The sequence below is a fragment of the Larimichthys crocea genome, chromosome XIV (assembly GCF_000972845.2).
Source record: "Larimichthys crocea isolate SSNF chromosome XIV, L_crocea_2.0, whole genome shotgun sequence".
Classification (NCBI taxonomy): domain Eukaryota; kingdom Metazoa; phylum Chordata; class Actinopteri; family Sciaenidae; genus Larimichthys; species Larimichthys crocea.
Window position 1 is genome coordinate 10,757,958 of NC_040024.1, and position 3,983 is coordinate 10,761,940.

Below are 3,983 nucleotides of genomic sequence, written 5' to 3' on the forward strand. Positions count from 1 at the left end.
TATGCAGTTAAATTAATGTGGGCTTATTTTTTTCATATTAAGAAATAATCGTAGAAAGTAGTTTTAGTATAAGTAAAGTTAAAGTTTCTCGTCCACTTGTGGCGTCCTCTGGATGTAAGGCATGTTAGCATTTTGTTGTCTAAGTTGTTACTTTGTTCAATGTCAATAAAGTTGAATCTGATCTAATCATTTGCCTGTACTGCCTTCTGTACTGCTCTGCTACAAATGGTATTCTACAGATGTGAAGTGTAAGTTCTGTATCTCTGACATCCAGCCCTGTTACGAGAATCTTTAAAGAAAAACCCTTTAATAAGGAAGACTGGATTCAAAGTATCAAAGTTTAAGTTGAATTTATTATTCTCGTACAAGAAGGAGCGTTTAACAGTGCAACACACAAAAAGGGTTACAGAGAAAAGGCTCCTCGAGGAGCTCTAACAGTTGGTTCTTATACTTTTTTTTTAAATGGGCTGTCTCGGACATCTCCCCACTGATACAGATAATATCATAACATCCTTTTTTGGTTTTCTGCTCAGTAATGAGCATTATGTTTCATATCCAAATGATACTTCCCTAACCTGTCTCTCCTGACCTTGTACTAGTTTTATAATTATCTCTCCCTGCCAGCCTCAGTAAACACAGGTCAAGTCCACGCCCTGAGCTCTGGTGTTTTTACAGACTTAGTACAAAACTAACAGAAGCAACTGGATCCAATGTGTGGACAAAAATGTATCCAAAATATACACAAGGAAGACAACTGGACCTCATCTAGTAAAGGTCATTACTGTGTTTATGTCATAATCATGAAATCAAACTAACACTCAGTTTTATGTTGTGTGAAAAACTTTCATATGAGCCCCCTCCACTGGTTCTTTTCTAAGTTTCAGCGGTGTAATCATTTGAGAAAATGCCTTGAAATAGTTAATATAATGTCTGGACAACATGCTCAGCCCTCCCCCACCCTCTCTGCACACACTCAGGAAAGTGAAAGTAAACCTAGACTGAATAAAAACTGGGTCAGAGCAGACACAGAGCAGACACAGAGCAGACACAGAGCAGACACAGAGCACGGTTGTCTGATAGATCCAAATCATTTTAACTCTTTGCTGATTTCTCCTCTAACAACATGGACAGTAAGTTGGCATCATTTCTTAATTCATTCATTTCTATTTCTATTTCTATTATTTGTACTTTGAATCCAGTTAATAATGCTTATGATCTTCTTGATCTTGTCTATGTTAAAATCCAACAAATCACATTTTGAACAGCAGAGGGCAGACTGTTTACATTTAACATGAGGCTCAGCCCTCCCCCACCTTCTCTGCACGCACAAAATAAAGTGAAAGTAAACCTAGACTGAATAAAAACTGCATCACAGCAGACACAGAGGACCGTTATCTGATAGATCCAAATCCTTTCAACTCTTTGCTGATTTCTCCTCTAACAACATGGACAGTAAATTGGTATTATTTCTTAATCCATTCATTATTTAAGCCACGTGTACGATGCCTGGTTAAAAAAACTGAGGCTGAAGTTTCTATTTCAGAAACAAGTTGTGTTTCTCTTGTAATGTAACAAAGAGAACATTCCCTTTTGTGTTAATAAGACCAGGTGCAAGTACATAGAGTACTAATTAACATACAGTTAATTTGCTTTATTATAGTTCTTTACGGTTCTTTGAACATAATACCATTTTACTGTGTGTGTGTGTGTGTGTGTGTGTTCCCCACTGTAACAGTTAAATCATAACATCCTTTTTCAGTGGTTTTCTGCTCAAGTATATGAGCATTATGTTTCTAGTCCAAATGATACTCCCCCCCTGCTCTGCTGTGACTGTTTTCCTAGTTTTGTATAATGATCATTCTAACAGACACAAACACTAACAGCAAGCAACTGGATCCAATGTTATGACAAAAATGTATCCAACAAATTACACAGAAATGAAACCAACTGGACCTGTCTATAAGGATTTCCTGTGTTTAGTCATACTCCTGCAATATCAATACCTACCACTCAGTTTTATGTTGGTGAGAAACTTCTATGAGCCCCCTCCACTGTTCTTTTCTAAGTTTCATGCGGTTGTAATCATTTGAGAGACACTGCTCTGTTGACTAGTTAATTTAAGTCTGGACAATATCTCCAGCCTCCCCCACCCTCTTTGCACACACTCAGAAGTGAAAGTAAAGTAAACCTCGACTGAATATAAAAACTGGCGTCAGAGCAGACACCAGAGCCAGACACAGAGAGGACACAGAGCCGGGCCACAGAGCCAGTTGTCTGATAGATCCAACATTTTAACTCTTTGCTATTTTCTCCTCTACACACAGGACAGTAAGTTGGCATCATTCTTAATCATTCATCTCATTTCTATTTCTATTTTTGTCCATTTGAATCCAGTTAAAATCGTTTATAGATCTTCTTGATCTTGTCTATGTGAAAGTAAACCTAGCTGACATAAACCACTGCATCAGGAGCATGACACAGAGTGGAACCGTTTATTCTGATGATCCAATTCTCCTTTTTAACTTTCGCTGATTTCTCCTCTAACTCATGGACAGTAGTTAATTCTTAATTCATTATCATTTTTACCACTGATCCACAATACAAATACCTATGGACTTTGTAATAGAACTTTCCCAGTGGCTGATTGTATACTGGGGTTGCCATTTGTTAACGTGGCTCGCGCTGAAGAAACGAACAGCAACATTTTGTCACATTAGCTCAAACAATGTAACAAAATGGTTTGACTTTTTCGAGCGTCGCTTTTTTGCACATTTAGTCACAATATTTGTGAATCTTAGAGTATTTTTAAATTTTAAATCCAAATGTTAATATGTAAAATCTAAATGTAATCCTAAACTGTTAATATATAAACTATAATCTAAATGTTAAATATAAATTAAAATATTAAATCTAAACGTTTTAAATTAAATTAAATGTAAATTTTCTCCCAAAGTGTTTGTTATTCTAGGTAGTTATTATCACGTAATCATGTCCAAGATAAGGATGGGTTTTATTGTTTATTTGCCACTATAACCCACGCTCTGACCCTCTCAAGCTTTTTTTCTGGTACTTCCGGTTGCCGGCATTGTTTTGCATATTAGCTAAATATTTAGTTTCACCCAAACATTTAGATTCAAACATTTCGATTTATATTAAATCTTTAGATTTATATTTAACATTTAGATTAGATTTAAATTTCGATTAGATTATAATTTAACCATTTAGATTTAACCATTAGATGTAGATTTAGCATCTAACACTTTAGATTTACATTAGATTTAGATTTAGATTACATAAACATTAGATTTAGATTTTTAAACTAAAATAAACTGGTGCCCCTTTGTAAGAAAAGGCCACGTCTTTCCAAAGTGCATTCAATAAACATGTGGAATCCCCTGAGATTAGATAGATTTGAATATTTCTTGCTCCATTTACATTAATGCTTATGATCTTCTTGATCTTGTCCTATGGTATAATCAAACAAATCACATTTTGACACAGTCAGCAAGGGCAGGGACTGTTTCATTTAACATGAGGCTTAAGCTCGTCCCCCCACCCTCTTCCACGCACCAAATAAAGTGAAAGTAGTAAACCTAGACTGAATAAAACACTGCATCACAGCAGACAAGGAGGACCATTTTGCTAGATCCAACCTCCTTTAACTCTTGCTGATTTTCTCCTCTAACAACATGGACAGTAAATTATTTGTATTATTTCTAATCATTCATTATTAAGCCACCGTGTACAATGCCTGGTTAAAAAAATGCGGCTGAAGTTTCTATTTTCAGAAACAAGTTGTGTTTCCTTTTAAGAATGAAACAAGGACTTGTTGCTGCAACATTCCCTTTTGTGTTAATAAGACCAGGTTGCAAGTTAAACAGTACTAATTAACATACGTTTATTAATTTGCTTTGTTGTAGTTTTGAAAACATAATACCATTTACTGTGTGTGGGTGTGTGTGTCTTACTTCGCCCCTTCCTGA

The 3,983-nt window shown here is 35.7% G+C and overlaps 1 protein-coding gene across 1 annotated transcript in view; it reads left to right on the forward strand.

Moving 5' to 3' along the window:
* Positions 1 to 1,015: 1,015 nt before the first annotated feature.
* LOC104933603 (GTPase IMAP family member 7-like) overlaps positions 1,016 to 3,983 on the forward strand; it is a 15,869-nt gene continuing 12,901 nt past the window's right edge. Inside the window, exon 1 of the mRNA XM_027287847.1 lies at positions 1,016 to 1,130. The gene's annotated coding sequence lies outside the window, so the exon portion shown is untranslated. The remainder of the gene's footprint in view (positions 1,131 to 3,983) is intronic.